Source organism: Peromyscus maniculatus, chromosome 3 (genome assembly GCF_049852395.1).
Source record: "Peromyscus maniculatus bairdii isolate BWxNUB_F1_BW_parent chromosome 3, HU_Pman_BW_mat_3.1, whole genome shotgun sequence".
Lineage (NCBI taxonomy): Eukaryota > Metazoa > Chordata > Mammalia > Rodentia > Cricetidae > Peromyscus > Peromyscus maniculatus.
Genome location: NC_134854.1, coordinates 99,672,540 through 99,696,314, shown reverse-complemented (window position 1 = coordinate 99,696,314; position 23,775 = coordinate 99,672,540). Strand labels below are relative to the sequence as shown.

Here is a 23,775-nt window from a genome sequence, read left to right as displayed (position 1 = left end):
CTTCTGGCTCACACTTTGAAGGCTAAGACTGTCATGGCAGCAAAGGGATGAAGCATCTGGTCAAATTATATTACATATTCAACAAGGAGGCTGAAAAAGATAGACACTGGTGCTTAGCTCCACTCCCATTTGCATTCACTCTGGAACTCCAGAGCTTGGGTTGGTGTTCTGACAATCTTTCTGCTCCCCCTTCTAAAATGTTCCCTGAATCACAGACATAGAGGTTGTATTGAAGATTATCAATTGTTCATTCCACAGTTAGTTGTTTTCTGCAATTGGACAAACTGTTGCTTTCTGTAATGTCATCATCCATTGCAAAAAGTAGCTTCTTTGATAAGGGGCGAGAACTGCACTTATCTGTGGGTATGAGGGTAAGTACTTAGAATATAGTTAGAAAATAAAAGATTATATCTCTTCTTAATGTGCAAAACAAGGAAATCAGAAATTATCTTTTAATGCCAGTAAAATGAAATGAAATGAGATAATGGCTTTGAAACATTTAGAAGAGCTATAGGAAAACAAATTCTGTGTAAATTTAATATTACATATGAAGCACCAATAAAATATGTGATTTACTGGCACTTCTCTTGTTCCATTTCATTTGCACTTATTTGTGCAGTTTTTATGGACATTCCTGTACTTATCTTCCACTTTCAAGTAATTAAATTTCTCTTACATTGTTTCCCTCACAGAGTGGATTTTATGTTCTTCTCCTTCCTGTATTTTTTTGCATTCTAATGAAAAAGACAAGGTGCTTGATAGAAGGCCTAGAAACATAATAAAATGTATCATTCGTACACTGAACAGTTGAATTCCCACAGCAATGAATGGTTTTCTTTTGTGATTCAATTTAAATGAGAGATGAAAAGAGCAAAATGATGGAATTTGCAGTTCAACTTAATTCATGGGGGTAGATTATTTTAAAGAGGATTGCATTTGACTACTTTCTGCATACTTAAGAACTAAAGTGAGGTGAGTATGCATAAGTTAAGATGGACAATGGTTTTCAAAGAACAATGAGTTTTAAATGATCATGTAGGCATGCCTTTTTCATGTAGGTTGTCCATGTGGTGTTAACATTAACTTCCTTCCTGCTCCTATCAACCTCTTTAGCTAGGTAGATGTGACTGACTATTCCTAAATGTAGCTTCAGATGACATGTTATAGTTAATACTCTAAATTATTGGTGGACACAGAGGAAGCTAAAGCTATGCAATAGAGTGTTGCACCTATTTGGAATTTCTATTTTTCATGAGCAAGTGTTTTTGAGTGCACAGAAAAGCTTTAAAATGAACACAAGAAAGGAGTGGGTTTGTGTTTCAAGAAAATACCAAGTTTGGAAACAATTAACAGGGTACGTGGAGGAGAGATGTTGGTCAATGTTTCAGAATGCATATATAGGCATTATGCACAGGAAACTTGATTTCTGCCACATGATCAGTAAAACAAAAGATGAAGTTACTGCTAAAAGTGAAAGGATGAAGATGAAGAGGGAGGTAATAATTTAGAACATTTGCTAAAAAGAATAGGAGAGGAAGAATGAATGCAGTCTAAATTCTGCTGGTGTCCTATACTTCCCCAAGTGATTTAAACCTCCCTGATATTCTGAACAAACAGAACACTACATGTTCAACACATCATCCCATGTCATCTGTTTCTCCAGACCCTGTGACCAGTTTTCTGGGCTTACCTCTGGCTTTGCCTCTTCTTAACAAGCTGAGTCCTTTTCTGGAAAATTATCATGCATGTCATGGAAGAAGTGACTTCTAAATCTCACCCCTTCCTCCTACTTGAAATCTCTAGTAGTATCCTAGTCACAAAAGTATTCTTGAACTGACATTACATTTTTGTTTATTTTTCCCAGTAGATAGGTTATACTAGACATTCCATGAAGCTCTGAGATGGGTTCAACTCAAGTGCCACTCTGTAGCACGAATCTTAAATGGTCTTATTAATAAGAACAAACGTGGAGCTAGGTATTGTGGTGAATGCTGAATGATCAGAGAAACAGAACAATCCACAGCTACCTCACCTTGCCAATTCCTCAGATGATCCTGTTTCCTCAGACTGGAAGCCTCTAAATCCTCATCCAAATGGATCTCAGCTGAACTGCTGCTCAAAAGCCTAAAAGCTTAACCAGCTCTAGTTCCTGGTTTTCACGCCTTATATACTTTTCTGCTTTCTGCCATCACTTCCTGGGATTAAAGGTCACCTGAGTCACCATGCTTGGCTGTTTCCAGTGTGGCCTTAAACTCACAGAGATCCAGGCGGATCTCTGGAATGCTAGAATTAAAGGTGTGTGCTACCACTGTCTAACCTCTATGTTTAATATTGTGACAGTTCTTTTCTCTGACCCCAGATAAGTTTATTAGAGTGCACAATATTTTGGGGAACACAATATCACCACATTTCCCCTTCATTGTCTAAAATTTAAAAAAGCTTATAACTAATACAAGAAAACTAGATCCAATAAGTATATACAATATATACAGTCAAGAATTACATTAACAATGTCTAGTCCATTATCATTAGACAGATTCAGACAAAAAACTCCATTATATGTATATTAACAATGTCCAGTCCAGTAACATTTGATAAACTCAGAAAAAAATTTCATTACTTATCCTATGTAAAACAAGTAGTTCCTTTTTAAAAGTACATTCAATAATCTCCCTTTGATCTTATCATATCTATATTCTCTCTTTTTTCTTTTTATAATAGATTCAATAATCTACCTTTTGTCATTTCTCTATCTTCCCCTTTTTCTTTTTTTAGAGTAGATTCAATGATCTACCCATTTATCCTATTACTTCTTTATCTTTTTTCTCAGAGTAGATTCAATGATCTACCTCACCACTCTTATCTGTATCTTAGCTCTAAACAGGTTGCAAGTCCAAGTATACATTTTATAGTAGTCCTCCTCCTCCTTCATTTTCTTCCTCTTCTTTCTCTCCTTCCTCTTCATCTTTCCCATTTTCCCCATACCATGTCTCCACTTCTTCTGCTTCTCCTCCTCCAAAACTAGCTCCTTAGTGTGTCTTCAGTCTGTCCTCAGATCTCCTCAGTCACCTTTCCTTAGCTCTCCAAACCAGCTCCTTTTTGTCATCATTCTAATAATTTTTTTTCTCAAGGAAATCCTCATGTAAATATGTCTTGATTTTCTTATTTGTTCTACAAGACTTAGAATACTTTTCCTCTTGTTTCCTTTTTTTCCTCTTATCTTTAGACTCGTGATTTTAGCCTCTAACTTTCTCATCTGTCTCTTCTAACAAAAACATTTTATTTAACCCCTCTTTCCTCCTCCTGGAAGAACAAAAGTCATGTTTATTGTGAGTTAAGGTCAAATTTATGACTTCCTGTAATTGTTTGTTAAATCACTCTTTTCTCAAAATACACGACTTTTACATATTCAAACATATTTCCTCATCTTAATTTTGAACATTTTTTTTTCTGTTTGGAAAGAGTTTAGGTAGCTCCCAGCAAATGAATTCATACACTTCTAAATTTCAGTTGTCTTCATGCATCATTAGTTGTTTTAAGGCTTATTGAATTAAATACTAGTCTGTGTTCAAACAGTATATTAGTTCCTTGAAAGTTGGCAAAGTTTCTTAAAAAAAAATTAAAGTGCTTACATTGAATGAGTAGTGATTTCATTATATATTTAAACAAGAAAAATGCTGATGCTTTTAACATCTTTTATTGAAGTAACAGCTGTCCCACTTGGCTTTAAAAAGCACAATGCTACCATGTGAACTCTAAATAATACAATATTGTTCTGTGAAAATGGAAGCTGAAAATATTAGTAGGAAATTACACTCTCCAGTCTGGTGACTGCATTTCCTGTGCTCCTACATTTGTAAAGCATTCTTTTGCTATCAAAGATTATAAGATGATAATGCAAACTTGCAACATTAAAACAGTTTTCAGATTTCTCAAGTAGTTGCTTGCCACTCTCAACCCCATTAGGGATTCACTATACTCTGTGATATCAACTCTGCTTTTTCATAGAAAGCGCAGTTAACTGGCCACTTCACATATAAAGCATTGTGTTTGCAATTGCAATGCTGATGGGTGTAATTTAAGGTACGTCTGAAAATTTTTCTCACAGGCAATGTGTCTGCAAATTCTTGCCCAAACATACAGGCAGTGAGTCATTACCTACTGTGTTTCCTAGAGGCAGATATTCAAAACACCTATTGGAGGTTAAATGTATGAAATGGGAAGGAGCAAAGGGAGGAGGGACAGAAACTGGAGGCAGGAAATGCTGGATGACGAAGGCCTTGGACTGTCTGTAGTGTAGCCTTGAATAGCGCTTGGCTAAGCCAGTAGCAGTTCCAGTACTAAACTGCCTTTTGAGGATTATTCATTGAGCTCGAATGGCCACAAGTTAGTCACTGGCTTATGCTATTTTTGCACAGTCTGTTTTTGGCCTGGAAGCCATTCTGACTCCCAAGGAACCTGCAAGGAGAAAATGCCATCTAATCTTGCTTTATTTTTTTTTTTACTGTGTTTTCAAAGAAAACAGGTTTTTATTTATCAATTTTAAATTTATTGATTATTTTGGTTGTGTATTTAGAAACAGTTACATAACTCAAGGCAACATCAGTTTTGTTCTATGGGTTTATTTGTACAACTTTCAGTTTGTCATTTTAATTCATTTTAAGCCAGTATTTAAATTATTATAAGAAAGACAGGGTTCAAGGCATCAGTCTATGCATTTGTGCCAGAATCATTTATTTCCTTTTTTAAAGCTTTTAGTAGCATATATTAATTATAGATAACTCTGTTCCTTATGATATTTTCATACATGCATGTACTGTATTTGATCATATTTGCCTTCTGATCTCCCTAGGTGACCCACACCTATTTCCATGGCTTTTAAAATGTTTAACCAATGGGTTTAATTAGGCCAACACATATTGATGTGGTGAGGGGTTTAGACAGGACATTGGAAACATAGCCTATGTTTCTTACTTTTCTGTTGCTGGGATAATGCACTATGACTAAAGACAACTTAGAGAAGAGTTTGTTTGTTTGTTTGTTTTTTATTTGATCCAGAGAGTTAGAGTCCATAATGGTAGGTCAGAGGCAATGGATAAGCATCATGGCGTGGTTGGGGGTAGGGCAGAATGCTGAGAGCTCACAGCTTGAATTGCAAATACAAAGCAGAGAGAAAACAAAAGAAATGAAATGACATGATCACCTATTTAAACTCCAAAAGCCCATATGCAGTGATGTCCTTTATCCAACAAGCCCCTCCAAACAGCACTACCAACAAAGCACCACCATCAAACATCTGAGTCTCTGGGGGATACTCACTCAAATTACTACTATACCACTGAAGAAAATGTCCCTCTCTCCCCAGCAGCCATTAACTGCCTGCAGATACATAAGGAGTGGGCAAGACCTTGCGTGTCGTCTAGCTCCACTCCATGAGGGAATGATGGAAAGGTCTAGTCCTATGTACTTCCTGTGAAAGTCATCATAGTTACTGAAGAATTCAAGAGTGCTGCAGCCTTGTCTTGTCTTGAAGGCAATGTTCCACAAAGACCATCCTTTCATCTTTAAATATCACACACACACACATACACACAATTTTGTTTTGAAATCTGTTTTGATCAATTGATCTTGACGCTTATGCTTTTGCTAATATCACACTGCACTAATTATTTTACCAATATAATAAATGCTGAATCAGAATTGTTCTTCTTTCAAAATTATTTTAGTTTTCAAGTTGTTTTGATCTTCTACTTGAATTTTTACATCAATTGTAAATTCCAAAAGGAATAAAGAAAGATCCTGTGACTCAGAGATTGGGATTATATGGAATCTCGGGAACTACTGATGAAGACCTGATACATTAAAGTCATTGAGACACATTTCATGAATGAAACATTTATCATCTCAATTATTGGATCAACTTTGTTGTTTTTAACATGCATATTTTGGATGTATTTTACTGACATTTTTCCTAAGTACTTCTTGAAAAGCTAGACTGTTGCTTGCTTCTAATTATTTTTTAATTATAAAATTCTTCATTTGTATTACACACAAATATAATTTTTGGCTTTCTGTGGAAAATTGTTTGTGCTAGTGACTTGTTCTTGTAGTCTGTAACTAAACTTATTTATTAATATATTTCATGTGTCATTTTTAGCAGATTATTATTATTTTAGCAGTGATCTTTGACTGCCATGTTGTCTTTGAACAAAGTTTTATTTATTTTATATATACTAAATTCTATATTGTTTTCTTTTTCTTGTTTGACTACATAGAATTTTCATTATTTGGGTTTTGGTTTGTTGGTGGTGGTGTTTGTGTGTGTGTGTGTGTGTGTGTGTGTGTGTGTGTGTGTGTGTGTGTGTATGTTTGAGAAAACATCTTACTATGTAGCTCTGGATGGTCTGGAACCCTCTGTGTAGATCAAAGCCTATCCTCAAATCACAGAGCTCTGCCTGTCTCTGTCTAGCAAGTGCTGGCATTAAAAGTGTGCACCACAATGCCTGGCTCTGGTTTCCAGTATAATAATGGTGAGAGTGGTGCGTGCGATTTTCCTTCTTGTGTTTCTGAAGTTAGGGAGGGCATTTAGTCATTTACTTTATGTAGTTATTAGCTACAGTTTGGCCATAAATTCTTTCATCAAACTTGGGAAATTGACTGCTATTGTCTCTTTGTTGGGTACTAGAATTAAATATAATTTTTTTCATTTATGACAATGATCATAAAGATTGTAGTAATAGGGAAAGAAAGAATGGGTCCATAAGCATTTCAGAGTCAACCTTCTTTTCTTTATCCTAGAAGAAACCCCACCTTACTCCTGCATGCAACCCTATAGATTTCTTGTTCTGTACATGCAACTTCAGTTATTCTGAACAAAGAATTTCTTTGCAGATGTGTCATGCTCTCATGTAAACATGATGCCTGTACTGAGTGATGTCATCATCCACCCAAATTTCACATGATGCCTGAAGGACCTGTTCTCCACCTTGATGCACAGCTAGACAGCAGTGTCCAGGAATTAACCTCTGACCCAGAAATCTGCCTTTGACAGAATCATGCCATTTCTCTAGCACTCCATAAGTCTCTTCCAGGTTATAAAGACTCAGTCCTCTCCCACCCCAGTTCAACAGGACCATTCCTGAAAAAGGAGTCCCACACCATGAGTCTCATTGGGTCAGTTTTGACCTTGATCTGACTAGTTCCTCTTATCAGGCATGTAAGCTGAGGTGACATACAATACGAGTTTATCTGAAGCTGTGAGACTTTATTGCTCACAGGAAAATTCCTAAGCCACTCAGTGTGAGTTGTTCTCCTCCGTCATCTTCACAGACTTAAGTCGTCTCTCCACACAGTCCTGCACTCCTCCTCTTTTCCACATTCTTGAGTAGATTCTTTGCTTTGAATGTTTGCCTTGACCTTCTCTCCTTGGGAGTGCAATGGGAGAAGGAGACAGGGCTATGAGAGAGGCAAGTGCATTGTTCCACAAGAGATGGAGTGTGGCAGACCTAGGGTATCAGGAGCAAGGCGAGAAGGCAGGGAAGCAGGCAGATATTGCTGACAAGACTTACTACTGATGAAGTGAATTATTTTTACAGGCTCCAACTTGGTATTAGGGCTGAACACCTGAACAAATATTGGCATAATTTTCATGACATGGGAAGGTGGTGATATTTCCTCATGTCTGCAGTTCTGTGTGGCAAATGTGAATGGAGATTCCCACTTGTCATTAAGTTCTAGACCTCAGAATAGGTCTGGATAGACACACACACACACACACACACACACACACACACACACACACATTGATGTATGTATGTATATACTTTCTCTTTTTTTAAAATTATCTCCTATTTTCCTAATTTCATCATTAAACAGTTCTTCAAATCACTGACATTTTGATTGTTAATCAAGCACAAATCTCTACATTGTAAATCCCATTGGGCATGGGGTGCCTGTGCATGGATGTGCTCATGCATGTACACATGTGCTTCTGGGTATAGAGACCAGACAACAACCCTATGTGTCTTTCCTTAAGAAAGCTGCCCATCTTACTTTGAGGATGGGTCTAACTAACTGGTCTGGAACTTTCCTTTTAGTCTGGCGGGCCAACATGCCCTAGGGATCGACCTATCTCTACCTCTTAAAGTGGGGGATACCTGCACATACCACAACACCTAGCTCTTCTACATGGATTATAGGCATTGAACTCAAATCCTCAGTGTTTCCCAACAAGCACTTAACTATTGACTGACTCATCCCCAGCCATATTTTTCTTATTTTGACTTATTTTCTTCGATAAGCAAACCAGACAATAGATAATGGTGTGTTTTTCTTTTGTCTTTTCCACTCATTTTCCATGTGTCAATGCCCATGTATCAGACTGCTTCCTGCAGTCTGACCATTGTCGTGTCCGCCTCGACCAGCAAGGAAGACGCAACACCAGGCTCTTCTCCAAGCAGTTTATTCAGGAACCTTGAAACAATCTTCTGACTTCTGACCCCGGGGAAAGCCAACCCACAACCTAAATAGCTTCTGGGCAGCCAACCCCAATGTGCCACGTGGGTACTGCGGATAGGTCCAGGTGTGCAGAAGCAAGCCAAATCCTTAGCCTTAGCCAAATAAGGAGTGGTTTATCACAGAGAGCACTCACCGTCAGGAGGGTGGAAGGCGGAAGCCAGCGCCATCTTTGAGGCACGGCTGCACGCAGCTCTCTACAGACTGTGGCCATGCATTGCTGTCATCTGTACCCATCTTGTCTTTCACAAGGCTCCCTGATGCATAGTTATGTCAGTAGCCCTCTTTTATCCCCATGGGACTGTGCTATGGCACCCTTCCCCTTTGCTCTCTAATGCTTTCTTTTCTTTCTTTTTTTTTTTTAATGCCTTAAGACCTATATCACAGGAACTTTCTCCTGTAAGCTCTCTAAACAGGAGACAAGCAGGGAACATGAATGAAGGGCACCCTGGTAATGACAGAATGAGTCTGGTGACAATTAGTTGTTGAATTTTAGAGACAGGAGACACAACATCACGTTGGAGTCTCACTGTCTCACTCTTACATTACATCACAGACAGCTACAAACATTCCCTCTCTTCCTCTAAATGAAGCTGCATAAAGATTTGTGAGGGAGAACTTAATATTGCTCGGTGGAAATTCTATTTGCCCTCTTGTATATTTGGCTTCAATTTTCAGTTTACTGTTTTAAACAAGCCTCATTAGCTACGGGATTATTTACATAGCTTTCAACTGCTCTCAGGTATTTGTTTCTCAGATTACTGCTTAACTTAAAAATGATGGCCACACTATAGTTATGTAATTTAAACAGAATACAACAAATTTAGTTAAGAATTTCACATTTTGTTAATTTTCATATTATTTATTTTCATAAATTGGTACTGTCAAAGATAGTATCTGAATATTTAAATTCACATATTTATTTCCTTACACCCATACAATGAGCTTTCTTTAAATAATGATGGTGATCTGGGACTGGAGAGGTGTCTCAGTGGTTAAGAATGCTTGATGGTCTTCAAGAGGACCTGGGTTCGGTTCCCAGAACACATCTGGTGGCTCACAATGGCCTGGAATCTCTAACCAGTGCTCTCTGCTCTTTGTTGAATAGCAGGTGCAGAGAAACCCATTGGATAGGAGAAGTGTCCCACTTTTGGGGAAATGAAAATTTGCTCTTAGGAATGAAAAGTTGCAGATAGGTACTTGCTACCTATTTCTGGGGCAAAAGCTATTAAAACCCCAACCAGGATTTCTGTGTTCCCCTTTTCCCATCTCTAGAATTCATGGCTTCAATTTAGATCCTGCCTGCTATTTCTCTTCCATTTGTATAAGTGCAGAATTCTCTTTATAGACTAACTTTCCATGTGTACTATGTTCTACAGTGTTCACAATGTCTCATTGGCTTGCTTATCTCCTCCACTTTTGGTGGACTTACAGAATATTGAAAATTACAACTTTTCCCATGACTTTGGCACAGTGGTTTTAGGGATAGCTGGTGCTAGAAAATAAGTGGGTCTCTTCTGTTTCTTCACTTTTGAAGGCACAAGTAAGAAAATAGTGACTGAATTTCTGGGGTTCCTTTTTCAACTTGCTTTGATTTATTTTTTATTTATTTATTTATTTTTTTTTGGTTTTTCGAGACAGGGTTTCTCTGTGTAGCTTTGTGCCTTTCCTGGAACTCACTTGGTAGCCCAGACTGGCCTTGAACTCACAGAGATCCGCCTGGCTCTGCCTCCCGAGTGCTGGGATTAAAGGCTTGCGTCACCACCGCCCGACTTGCTTTGATGTATTTTAAGATGGCTTCAAGTAAAAAATAAAATTAAAGTGCATGGTGACTGGAAAATGATGGAGAAACCACGTGATTTCTAGCTACTTGGTATGGATGACAATGAACAGTGGTTAGGCTAGTGCAAGGCTCTTTAGTCTATTTTTGTCATTATGAATTTCCCGTGTTAGTGCATCTTTTTTTAATTCACTGAGAAATTTGATTCATATATTATCACATATGTTTTTTCTTTTTATTTCCTCCTTTTTCTCAGCATTTCTGGAATCTCCATTCCAAATAACTATTATTGTAGGGCTCAAGTCAAGGTTTATTTTCAAAAGTGGTAGTTCAGTTGCCAGGATACAGCATGACAGTAGTAAGAAATAGAACTAGAAATGACAGATGGAAGCTGAAGATTTCCCACTTGGCCAGAATCTTCACTTTGAGATTGTCTTTCGGTTAGCTCATAATGGATGCAGACTCTCCAGCCAGCTCTGGTTTCTCTAAGTCTCACACGATGTGTTTACTTCTGATGGTATATTGTTGTGTGACTTTTCCCAATGAGACATTTACGTCTCTCCACCGCTGATATGGTACTGTTCACAGACCAATGAAATGATTCTACCTGGGTCTGCCTTGGGAATTAATGAATTTACTGGGGTCACATACATGTGCATGAGTGACTTGGAAATAGCTATTGAAAAGCCCACTCCACGGGAGTGACAGCTCAGGAAAGACTCATCCCTCCCACTCCCTGCCCAGCTCATAGTCAGCTCCTCTGATGAGGCTCCTCTTCCAGATGACTGTTTACTAGTTTTGTAACCTTGGGAATGGACCCTGTAAAGCTTGTCACTTTATGAGATTCTTGAGACATGTATGTCTTATTAGCCTTCCGACTCTTGTGAATACTCCTCATCCCTCCAGGACAGACTGTTTCAGTTTGGAGAAAACAGAAGCCATACAACAAATGTGTACATGTTAACATAATCAATGAATTATACCATTGTTTGCATAATTGATCATAAAGGCAAGGATAAAGAAAGGCAGGGAAGTTTTAGAACTCTCTGTGCTTATTATAAAATACATTATTGTAAAAAATCTTTTTTTTCCCAGACTTTTCTTCAGGAGAGGTAAAAATATCTATTTATTCAATACGGAGGATGCTGATTCATCACTGAAGACTCCATCCATGTCTAGTGTGGTGAACCAATGTGCTGTGGAATGGTCTTTCTGAGTGCTGTGAATATGTGTTGCTACCATTGGTTAATAAAAAAGCTGCTCTGGCCTATAGCAAGACATGTTATAGCCAGTCAGGAAATCCAAGTAAAAATACAGGGAGAATAAAGGCAGAGTCAGGGAGACACTGTCCAGCTGGCCAAGGAGCAAGGTGCCAGCAGACCACTCACCATGGCCACATGGCAAAACATAGTTTAATAGTAATGGGTTAATTTAAGATGAAAGAGCTAGCTAGCAGGAAGCCTGAGCCATAGACCAAACAGTTGGTTATTAGTATTATGACTCTGACTGGTTATTCAGGAACAGGCAGGCAGGAGAGATTTGTCCATTTACACCAATGAGCTTACTGGGGTGACTTAAAGAAAGCTTCAATATCCGGGAAGTGCGAAGTCCCTTGGGAACCTTTCTCCACAAAGGAATGGTTTTGTGACCATCTGGTATGGGTGATCACAGCCTCTGTGATTCAGCATAAAAATGGTGGTGTCCAACCTGGAGAAAATGTCTAAACAACATGTTTCTTCACACCTCTTTGAAGTGACTCCAAAGAAACGATGTACAGTACTAACTGACAATCACTGAGTCAGCATTTAAACATATGACATCATGTCTCATGCTCAAAATTGATCTCATCTTTCTTTCCTTGTTATCAAATGAAATATTATATGCAAAAGCTTTTTCCAAATGGTAAATTGGTGATACTGATTGCCTTCAATGTGTTTACCCTGATACTCACAATGAGCCTTGTACTTATCTGTATTTGTCAGATTTCCATCACATTGACAAGAGAACTGAGATGACCAATGATAACTAGAAAATGCTCACTTGCTCCTTGTTACAAAGATACTGGTCTAAGATTGGGAGTACCTATTGCTTAAGTCTATGGTAGGGATTCCAGATGCATGACCTTGCAGAACAAATCGATAACCTCATGGCCACAAAGCAATGAGAAAACTTGGACCAGAATTCCCAAACCTCTATCATGGTCATACCCTCAATCACATAAGATTACCTGCAAAGTCCCATTTCCAAAATGTCCTCCCAATAATGCCACCACAAAAACCATACCTTTGATGTATTGTAGCTGAAAGTTTTCTCTGGTCCTGAACAGGCCAGCAGCCACTCAGACCCAAATAAACACACAGAGGCTTATATTAATTACGAACTATATGGCCATTAGCTCAGGCTTATTATTGACTAGCTCTTACATTTAAATATAATTCTTATCTATGTTTAGCCATGTGGCTTGGTACCTTTTCTCGGTTCTGCCTTAACATCTTGCTTCCTCTGTGTCTGGTTGGTGACCCTTTACTCAGTCTTTTCTTTTCCCAGAATTCTCCCCATTTACTTACCCAGCCTATACTTCCTGCCTGGCTACTGGCCAATCAGCATTTTATTTACCAACCAATCAAAGTAACATGCATTCACAGCATACAGAACGATATCCCACAGCAATGACTGGACCTTTGAGTGAAGAATCTGCCCAACCCATACTGTCTTATAAGTGTCTCAAAACTTAAGGAAAGTTTCACAGGGGCTGGAGAGATGGCTTGTTGGGTAAGAGACATTTTTGCCCTTTCAGAGAACCTGAGTTTAGCTTCCAGCACCCATGTGAAGAAACTCACCTCTACTAACTGTAGCTTAGTGGATCCAATACCCTCTTCTGGCCTTGGTGAGTACCTGCACACGTGCACATGCAACATGGTCAGGGACATTGGTACATATAAAGAAAAAGAAAAATATTCTTTATAAATTTCTTTTAAAAAGAAAAGCATATCAATGGTTAAGTTTTTGAAATTGAGTGATTTATGTTACTTTTCACTAATTATTTCAATTATAATTTATTCTGTCTGAAAGAACACATTTTTAATTTTTATCCATTCGGATATTTTTACTTCATAAAGGAATTTCTGCTTGTCTTTTGTTTTTGAACATTTGAGTTCCATTAATGAGAATCCTTTTGCCAGTTGATTGGGTGTTGATATTTGATTCCAAGATATTTATCTTGGTGACTGATTAATTGAAGGAAAACTTTTGTTAAAGAAACTTATATTTGTAGGTGAAATCCTAAATGGTCTTATTAAATAAGAAGCACAGAGCCAGATACAGAGTTAAAAGACCAAGTGATCAGAGCCCTAGCGAATTGCCTTTAGCTTACCAGTCACTGCCATCCTTCCCCTGAGAAAGACCTTCTTCCTGTGTGAATGTCTTTTTATTGCCTTTCTGTTATACCTTCTCATTGGCTCTAAACCCAACCACCTGACCTCCTGGTCACTGCCTGTCTATACAGACCTCCAGGTCTCTATGGTTGGTACTGGGATTAAAAGTTCGTGTCACCACTTGGCTGTGTCCCTGACAACACAGATTCTGCCTGCCATGTGATCATGTTAAGGGTGTGTGCCACCACCACCGGACTTCTGCTAAATGGCTTGCTTTTAACTCTCATCCCTAGGCAAATTTATTTATTAACATACAAATAAAAATCACATTTCAGCACAAATAAAACATCACCATATATATTACAATTTCAAACAATAGAATCAGTGCTTGTCATTTTTCACAGAGCTATTTTAAACAAGCATGCTGGCTTCCATGCATGTCCTGGTTTGCTTCTTTGTTGCATTGATGAATATTATGACAAATAAAACTGGAGGAGGACAGACTTTGTTTCAGCATTCAGGTTACAGTCTGGGGAAGCCAGGGCAGAAGCACAAGGCAAGAACTCGGAGACAGGAACTGAAACACAGCCCACAGAAAAAAAGCTGCTTGCTCACTCATATCATATATATATATATATATATATATATTTGCCTAGGGATAGCACTGCCCACAGTGGGCTGAGCCCTCATGCATCAATTGGCAATTAAGAAAATGCCACACATATTTGTCCACAGGCCAATGTGATGTGGTCAGTTCTTCAATTGAGGTTCCCTCTTTCCTGGTAACTTTTGTGTCTATTTGACAAAATCTAACTAGCACATTCGTGCCAGCTGAATTCATTGAACTTTTTTTATTTGATCAAATAACTGTAACAAATTACATCCTTTCTGTGTGCTAATATGATTTCCCTTTTTTAATTAAATGGAATGGTGTGAAAGATACCTCTTGTCACTCCGTCTCTTCCTCCCCTGCTTCTCAGTCTTCCCCATATCTGGTTCATTTTGCCACAGTATTCCTCAATCCCTTCTTCCAGTGGCCACTCTCATATTCCCTGGTCTAAAACCCCATTTGTGCCCTAGGAAATTGTAATAGACTCTACCCAGGCTGTGTCTATACATTCTGGCCCCTTCAGGCTCCTCTGTACTGCACAGGTAGGATCTTCCCAAGGTGTAGATCACGTTACCTGGCCCTCATGTTGAAAACATTAGAGGTGGTTCTTGCTGTTTACAACATAAGGCCCTGTGTGACTTGTCTCCTTCTGGTCTCTCTAGTTACCCCCTCATCCAACAGGATCACGTTCAGATCATGATTTCAGAAAATGTCCATACCTGACTTAACAGACTGCATCCTGCCACAGGCTGGTCTTTTGCTATTTGTTTTCCTTTCCTCATCTATATGATGTCATTTCCTCTTGTAAGTGTTCCTTGACAGCCCTACCTGGCTTAGATTGTACTGTTAGAGTCTTGTAGTAGTATAGCTTTGTCTGGAACAGTTCATGGGATTAATTTGTTTTTTTTTTTTTTGCTTACATATTGTATGTGTGCATATCTATACCATATATATCTATCCATCCATATGTATCTTCCTTCCTAAGTAGATAGGGGGGTCTAGGACTACATAAACCATGTCTCTATATACTATTTCTGTATTATTTTAATGCCTATGTGAAGGACTAGTTTTAAGAATAATATGTAACTGATTAATATATGATATACCTTTGAATTATGAAGATGATTTGTTAAAAATTATACTCAGGGGCATGGAGAGATGGTACAGAAGTTAAGAGAACTTGTTCTTATGGAAGACAAGGTACGTTCCCAGCACCTATATGGTAGCTCACAACTGCACGTAACTCCAGCAGCAGGGTATCTGAAGCCCACTCTCTGAATTTCACAGGCATCAAACACACACATTATGCACAGACATACATGTGAACAAATTACTTACATACATAAGATAAACATATCGTTAAATATGTAAATAATAAAGCTATGATCATGAACTGCATAAGAGACAGACAAGTCATCTCATGGAGTGTTTATATGGTGTATCTCTTCAACAGTCAAAAGTATTAAAGCTTAAATTTCATGTATGTTAACAAATCACTGTTATGTAGGCTTAGTACTGACCCTGAAGAATGTCACCATATAGCCACAAATTCATTATACTTTCATCACCTTAGCAATACTGAGGTGCCACTGTGTACATTACCAGTTACAGAAAAAGAGGAAATAGAGTTGAGTGCCATTTTCCCATCACCTTCCCGACCCCATGTTCCAAATGTCACCAATTGCTCTGGGTTGATAACAACCTTAAGACCAGATTTCATATTTAGACTTTTTCTTGCAGGGATTTTAAAAGTTTGTATGTCCCTGCAGATTAAATATAAAGACTTCTCAGAAGCCAAATAGCACTAAATTCAAGACAGTCATACTTAAAAGAGAGAAAGGAAATTAGATAAGATCCCCAAAGCATGTAGGGGAAATGAAAGGAGGCATATCCCAGCGTTTATCTTTTATAGCAATCTACTATGCTTCAAGTTCTGAACATCTGAGAGCCCAAATAATGGTGTCTATATCAGATCTCCCCTGGAGTCTACTTTTGATGTTGATAAATGCTGTTTTCACAACTTGTCTCCTGCCAGATATGGTTTCTCAGAAATACCCACAAGCCAAGTATCATAGTCCTTTCTTCTTTTTCTTTTTCAATTTACTTCACAGTCAGTTTATTTTGACCCAGCCTTAAGCATGGGTCACCATAGTTAGAAATAATGTTTAGTAGTATCTTTAGTCAGTAAATTAGTATTCTCAGGGGGATCAATGGTGAATTTTTTAAAACCATATATTCATTATTCTTCTAAAATATACATATATTTCATGCATATATAGAATAATGTATTTTGATCGTGTCCACTCCCTTCTCATCCTTTACAGCTCTTTCCAGATCCCTCACTACATCCCCTCCCCACATTCATGTCTTTTTATTTTTTTTTTAAATAATCTATTCAGTACAATTAGTGCTGCCTGTATGCACACGAGTATAGGAGCATCCCCTTGAGCATGGGCAACCAACCATTGGCCACACCTCTATAGAAAACAGGTTCTTCCTCCCCTGTCAGCCATTGGTCAATAGCTCCTCAGCTAGGAGTAGGGCTTTATGAACCCTTTAACCCACCTATCCTGGAATTTTGACTGACTTCATCTTTTCCATGTCTTGTGCAGGCAACTGTAAGTTTACAAGTACAATGGGTCTTTTGTGTCCTGAAGGCATTCTTTTATAGCAGTGCTTCCTAACCTTTGCCCTTATAGTCTCTCCATGACGCTTTTACAGTGTTCCTTAAGCCATTAGTCAAATAACAGTAGTAGGTTCTCCCTAGTGCCTATGCACTGCCCAGCCACTGCTTCGTGGCCAGATTTATGGTATGAGGCATGCGTGTTCCCCCGTGGAATGGGGAATGTCTGAAATCCAATCAGAAAATGGCTGGTTCCCCCATGACATTTATACCACTGCTGCACGAATGGGCCTGTCTTGCCAGTTTGGGCGTTATTGTAGTTCACAGAGTTCATTTCTAGGTATTGTGGGGTATTGCATGAATAACTTTAAGAGAAGCAGTAATCAAACTTAGGATGAGACAACAATTTGGAAATGGTAAGACTTGTGTCTCATATCTCCAGATTGCAGGTCAAGATGAGTCTGAAAGCCATTCTTTATTTCTAACATCACCATCTTATCTAAACATGGCCCATTTTTTTCCCCAGGCAGGTGACTTTTTATACCATTGCAATTTATGTAAAAATAAAACTTAATCTAAATGTTCTCATGTATATTTATTGACTGTGCTTCATAGGATCAATTGAGACTGCACACATGTATTCTATGATCTATTATTGAATGTATGCTGAGTAACCATTATGAAACATGAAGATAACATGAAGATACATGTGACCCTGATATGCCTCACAAATCACTAAAAAAAAAATTCCCTTAATTATTATCATTGAAAGTTGCCTTTGCATGTCATTGATTCTTTATTATTCTCAGGTTTGGTTTTGTATTTTATGAATTTGGATTTCTTGTTTGTTTTAATCTACCCTTGGATTTGTTAATTTTATTCACCTTTATGTTTAAAGTGTTGCAAAGCAGTATGACTAGCAGCAGAGGTTATGAGGCTGCGACTTGGGTTCTCAAACTGTTGGCCATGATGCCACATGATTCACTGCGTTTGAGTGCTCAAATAAGTTGTCAACAGTAAAAGGTTTCTGGATGTATAGCGAATAAAAGTTAATTCAAAAGCAAACATAAGGAATCTGAAATGCTTATGACATTGTTCACCAGGCTACATTGTGTGACTTCCCTGCCCCCTCACTTCTGAACTCACAACACGAGCACTTGATTTTGTACATACCCTCACACCATGCAATGCCAATGATGGGGCTGCATGAAACCCAGGATGAGATACCAGCATGCTCTGTGTTATGAACTACAGTGTCTTTATTGTACACAAAACTTTTCTGCTTTCATAGAAATAATGGCTCGATTACAGAAAACAGAGATTTTCTGCCTCCCATTATTCCTCAGTCTGCTTCAAATTACTATGTCCAGATGGCTTTTTGTTAGAATGCTTACTTATGAAAGGTTTTGTTTTAATTTCCTAAAAGAATATCCTTTAAAAGATCATTAAATGAAGTTTGACTTGAGATTAGGAAAGAGTTGCCAACAGTCTCTGAAATGGCCCTAATGCTATTTCTGCCAGTTTGTGCTATGTATTTGTGTAAAGTGACATTCTCAGCAATAGTGATTATAAATTGAAAACGTTGATCAACTGTGAAGAGCATTTAAGATGCTCTATGTCCTATAGTATTCAACATTCAGTCAAGATTTGATCCTTCATATAAGAACAAGAGTGGCCATCTCATTAGCATGCAAATTTGGATCAGACTTTAATAATAAAACTATATGTATATTAAATACACTAAGCACTAAGAGAGGCTTTTTACATTAAGACATGCTAATATGTTAATAATTCTGTAATTACCACCTCATACTCATTACTTGGATATTTTCATTATCAAGTGTCTACTGTATGTTGAACATTCTCCCGGCAAGGGTGACACTGATGAATGTGACACAAATTGATCCTCCCCTGCCCCTGCTGGAAGCTGGTTGAGCAGAGACAGATGTTGAACAAGTAAGCAACATTGGGTGATCCGTGGGGTGACGAAAAGGAAGGGAGTAATTGTAACTTTGAAAAAGAAGAGAGTTGCCTGTGGGCATGGCCACCGACAGGAGGTAGGAGGTGGATTCAACATGGAATCTCAAGACTGAGGAAGCCAGCTATGGCAAGAACAGGGACAGAACCACATGTAGACAGAGGAAACATCCTGAGAAAGAAGGCTTTTAAGAAGTCGTGTGTGTGCTTTAGTGTATCATGTAAGTCTGCTGTAGATGGAGTAAGAGATCAAGTTAAGGAATCTGCTGCAGGCTTCTGGTCTCCACAGGTATGTGCATTCACACACATAGCCACACACATACACAGCCACATATAAACACATGGACATACATACCCATAAATAAAATATAACAAAAATAAATCTTTAAAATAGCGAGTTCTTTATTTGTAGCATTCCATTTAATAGTTTGGAGTTGTGATTAAACACAAGTAATTGAATCTATAGAGAGTGAAACCACGGGGATGGAAATCATTGCTTGTTATGCTCTAAGTACTGTGCTGGAAGAGCTACACTTTGCAAAGTACTGTTTGAATCCCTTGAACTTATTTTCCTAAAATATGAAGAACAGTGAGTTATTATGAATACATCATAGACATAAAGTGGCATATATATTACAAATAAAAAAGATGTTAAATATGTTTAGTCCATTTCCTTTCCTACAGCTGAATATCTGTAATAACCAATAAAAGTAAGAAGAAAAAAACAAAGTTGCTGGTTGAGTCCCTGGTGTTCAATCATGGACCATCTATGCAGTGTATTCCTTCCATAAATGTTACTTTCAGAGGCAGTTACAATCTGAGGTTCAGTTGTGCCCATAGAAACTGAACCATGGTCAGAGCGGTCTTCCTCTCCAGAATGCAAAATGAACAGAAGGCATTATATCAGAAAACAGTTTTAGGCTAAAGCTACATAAAGTAGTTTCTTAGCATCCCCCACAGTGCCATTGTCCAGCACTTGGAATAATGGATAGATACCAGAATCTACATCTCAGAGATTTGGCCTCAACCACACTAAAAACTCACAGGCTTCTAGACCACATGTAGCCACTACAGTTTCCATCCCTGGGTCTTCTGGGATCTAAGGAAACGTAGAATATCAAAAGATACAATGTTCAGCTGGGAGGATGGCTCATTCAGGAAAGCACTTACCTCAAAAGCAGAAATACCTGAGTCTATTCCCACAGCCCACATCAAAGTACCTGGCATGGTGATTCCTGATCATGACTCCAGTACTGGGCAAGTGTGGACAAATGGAACCCTATTGCTCATTGGTAGGCTGCCTTAGACCACTAGGCTAGTTTCTAACCAATGAGAGATGCTTTTTTAAAGGAGATGATCAACATTCTTAAGGATGTCACCTGAGGTTATCATATATATGTGTGATATATATGATATCACACACACACACACTCACACACACACACACACACACATATATATATATATATATATATATATATATATATATATATATATATATATAATCACAGAGACCACTTTCAGGCACTTGGAAAGAAATTGCCCTTGACACAAGCCTCTTTGTGAACTGTGTGCTGTCCCACTGCTTTTTTGGACAAATTTTTCTGTTGGCATCATGCTATCTTAAATTACCCTAAGCCTTCGTAGGTCACAGATAACACCACTTGCTCATTTCCATCTCTATAACAAGTGAACTTTGTTTTTATCAAAATGTCTTGCTTCATTATTTACCTTTGTTTAAAAATGATAAGGTTATAAATAACTGTTATTTGAGAAATGTCTTAAAGTCATGATGGCACTTTAAAAATCACAGTTTTCCATGTTCAGAAAAATACAGGATTGTCTGAAACATGTGTATCTATGTCTTTGGAAGGGTGGCTGTCTTTACTACAGTGAACATCTGTGATGATAGACTAATGATGACTAGTCATCATCCTCAGTCTGCATGTGACATGATTATCTCCTTTATACTGAATTGTGGCATTCTTTCAGCCAGATTGAAAACTTATCCTGATAAGCCTGGAGATATTTTCACATTTGTTTACAAGGAGGAAATAGAATCATTTCTTTTTTAAAAATAAAATAATTAAGTCGAGTAGAGTAATTTTGGTCTGTGAACTCTATGTGGGTTAAAATGACACTGATGAATGACTTTCAAATTTCTACACAGAGAAAAGAATAAAAGAGGTTGAGGATCAATTCATTACATTTTTAATTAAAAGCATTCAAAAACAAGCTTTCTATACCAGCTCCTTATCCAGTCACCCTGAATGAATGTGTTAATATTTAATAACACTTCCGTCCTTTGTTGAGGCAGACATTGTGTTTCACATGGAGCAGGAGTTGCAGACAGTTGTGAGACATCATGCAGGTAATGGGAAAAGGATTCTGGTTCTCTGCAAGAGCAGCAAGTGCTCTTATCTGCTGTACGGTTTCTCTAGCCCTTCATGCCTGCTTTCCAAAGAATAGTTTCTATTCCCTTGGGGCTTAAAATGCTAATTCTTAAGAAATACATAATCATGATGTAAAACACATGCTGTGGTTTAAGGGGTCTATTACTTCCTAAAACACGATTTTGACTGGAGCCTATTTCAGTGTCCCAGAAAGCTGATTCTGGTCAAGAATTCTAGGACAAGTCCATCAGTTAGAACAAGATCCTAGGAAACCCTAGTGGGACCCTGGAGACAAAGACAGGCAAGGGTAGAGTGACAACAATAATTCCTGGATATAATTGAGGACTTGAAGGATATAGATATAGTAGGAGTGTCTGAAAAAGACCTTGGCCATACCATGCAGGGTGAGATGAAGGGTAGGGCATGAAAGTACCTGCTTCATGGTGGAAGTCGTAAAGGGAATGAGGGTGAATAGGAACTTCAGGAGAGTGGATGTGCTGGCCATCATATTAATGCAAATTAGAACTATATTCAGATTCCTTCAGGTCCCAGTCAGAACAGCAGTCATCATGAAAACAAACGCTCTGGACTTGAACCGAAGGGGATGTGGTATACACTGCTGGTCGGAATGTAACCTAGTCTAGTCACTATGGAAATTGGTGTGGAGGTTCCTCAAATACCTACAAATGACCAGACTAAACCACTCCTGGGTATGTACCCAAAGGAGTCCAAGTCAGCATTCCAGAAACACTTGCTGACTTCATCATTGTTTGCCATGGCTAATGTTGTGGAAACAACCTAGGTGTTCAGGAAGTAAGGAATTGTTACAGAAAACATGGTTTATATTCACAGTATATTATTTTTTCATCCACATAGAAGAATGAATGTCTGCTGTTTTCAGGGCAATATATGCAACTGAAGATATTTGCATTAAGTAAATAAAGTCATTCTCAGAAAGACAAACATCATATTTTCTGTCAATTGTAGATCTTAAGCTTAAGAGAGTCTTAAAATCACATATGCACAGAAAACCTGAAAATAGAAGCAAAATCTTCTAAGGGAACTAAGGGAACTAATCGGAAGGGTACTTATAGGAGGATCAAGGACAGATGTTCAAAATATATTGTTTACTTTCACAAAATGGCCTTCTATAACCCAAAACAATAGACATCTAAAGGGAGCCACTCCTGAGCCTCCCAAATTGAAGCATTTGTTCCACAGTTTTTTTCCCAGGTACAGTGCTGGCACTCGTCATCCATGAGCAGTTATTTAACATTCACCTGTATTTGACATTGTGATCTACCCCAGGAAGATAATGAAAGTAACATGGCTCCTCACCTGAGGTGTCTGACAAGCTGGTCTAGATGTCGGAAGCAGAAAACTGGAGCTCTAGGCTTCCATTCAAAATGATAAATGTTGGCTGTAAAGAGGGTGGCCCTGGTGTGTATGGAGGCTACAAATCAGATGCAACCTGCATGGTTTTGATGCGGTGCCCATTCTTGTTGCTGGGTATCAAGGCTTCCCACGGAGTTTCCCCAGGAGTCTTCAGAGCTACCCTCCTGTCTTGCAGCTGCCCCCAAACAACCAATGCAAGGTCTGCCAAAGCAGAAGATGTGTCATAAATATTAGCATATTATTTCATGATGGGTAGAAAAGGAGCTGGTGTAGATGGCTTGACTTTGACAGCTTTTAATTACAAATGTAATGAGCTGTCACAAAATACCTAGCATTACCTTCCTTTATTCTCATCTCAAAGCAGGATTTTGAAAAATCATACATCAGTAACTCATATGGACTTCAATGGCCCAAATTATTCCACTTGATTTAATTTTTGAGATAAAAATCATTATAATTTTTGACTTCTTAAATAAATTTACAAGTACCTCTCAGTAAATTTAAGTTTTTGAACATTTTATTTGTGTATTGTGCACGTATGAGAGATGGGGTCGTGGGGAGAACTTCTGCTCAAAGAGGCAAGAACAGAGTGTCAGATACCCTGGAGCAACAGTTACCAGATGCTGAGAGCCACCAGATGACATTGCTGGGAACTGAACCTGGGTCCTCTGCAAGAGCAGCAAGCACTCTGAACTGCCAAGCCATCTCTCTGGCCCTAAGATATTTTTATAAGAGTTGTTTTACTTTGTGTTTAGTCTTAAGACTGAGAAATAGAGTGATATTGGTTTGAAAAGAAAAATGAGAATATTTTTTTCTTCAGGTACTTTTAACTTGATTTTCATTTTTCTCTTCTTTTTGCTACCAGAAACATAATCATATTTACAATGTTTTCAGGTTAATATCTTGAATCATTCCAGGTCTTAACTCGAATGGCTCAGGATTTCTTTGCAGACACCTCCACATTTTTTTTTTATTTTTACACAAACAAGGTATTTCTTCTGGCTGCAGTGTTTTGCATAGCATGGAAAGCATTAAATCTCTTCACCATTTTTCCTTAATACAATTTGATTCTGAAATCATATCAGGAAATATGCTAATTCGTTTGGGTA

The 23,775-nt window shown here is 38.2% G+C and overlaps 1 protein-coding gene across 6 annotated transcripts in view; it reads left to right on the top strand.

Moving 5' to 3' along the window:
- Ctnna2 (catenin alpha 2) overlaps nt 1-23,775 on the top strand; it is a 1,144,108-nt gene that overhangs the window by 283,905 nt on the left and 836,428 nt on the right. The window contains exon 1 of one of the 6 annotated variants that reach the window (XM_042273495.2): nt 13,097-13,181. The exons of the other annotated variants lie outside the window; for them this stretch is intronic. The gene's annotated coding sequence lies outside the window, so the exon portion shown is untranslated. Of the gene's footprint in view, nt 1-13,096; nt 13,182-23,775 lie in introns of those variants that run through there. 6 annotated transcript variants of the gene reach the window in all.